The sequence below is a fragment of the Mastomys coucha genome, unplaced genomic scaffold, assembly GCF_008632895.1.
Source record: "Mastomys coucha isolate ucsf_1 unplaced genomic scaffold, UCSF_Mcou_1 pScaffold12, whole genome shotgun sequence".
NCBI classification, from domain to species: domain Eukaryota; kingdom Metazoa; phylum Chordata; class Mammalia; order Rodentia; family Muridae; genus Mastomys; species Mastomys coucha.
In genome coordinates this window covers 27,007,759-27,008,511 of record NW_022196894.1, presented here as the reverse complement: position 1 = coordinate 27,008,511, position 753 = coordinate 27,007,759, and the positions used below count along the sequence as shown (strand labels likewise).

At 34.5% G+C, this 753-nt stretch overlaps 1 protein-coding gene across 1 annotated transcript in view; it reads left to right on the top strand.

Annotated features, from left to right (window-relative positions):
- Window positions 1-753, top strand: part of Atp13a4 (ATPase 13A4) — a 130,245-nt gene that overhangs the window by 71,218 nt on the left and 58,274 nt on the right. The gene's annotated exons all lie outside the window — the stretch shown is intronic.

Below are 753 nucleotides of genomic sequence, written 5' to 3'. Positions count from 1 at the left end.
CTATTTATAATTACACATAATTGGTATTACATAAGATACATTCTTTTGTCTTTTATAACATTTTGAGTTAATTTGTTAAGAGAATATCAAAGTTAGCAATGTAAGATTCACTTGTTTTGTTAAGGGTATTAACAGTTCATTCTTCTTTAATCCCTAAAGTATCCTGTTACATGACATACATTTTCAACTTGCTTATGACCAGTATTTGAATTTTCTCTCTCTCTCTCTCTCTCTCTCTCTCTCTCTTTTGTTTTCATGAACCATAGTGCTGTGAACAGTCAGGTATGGGTCGTTTATAGACATGCTCTATCATCCCTGTGAACACATACCTAGTTACAAAGTATATGACCTCATGGTTGATGCTCAACATTTTAAGAGGCTAACAAATTGTTTTCCAAAGTGATTGTAGCATTTCATTTTTTACTGCTGCATATGGCAGCCTCAATTCCACATTCTTACCCATACTCTGTGCAGTCCATCCATTAATTTTAGCCACTTTCATTTGTGGAAGAATCTTATGGCTTTTCTCAATGTCTGATGTCCTGGATGCCTTTCCATGGTTTACTTGTGACTCACACGTCTCTTTTGAAGTATCCATTTTTATCTTTTGCTAAGCAGATTGTCTCATTATTAAAATTTCAGTCTGTTATTAGACATCTTCTCTCAGTCTGTGTTGTATCTTCTTATTTCTTCACAGCATCTTTCAAAGGGCAAATGCTTTCACATTTCTTAAGGGGCAGTTGAGTAGCCTTT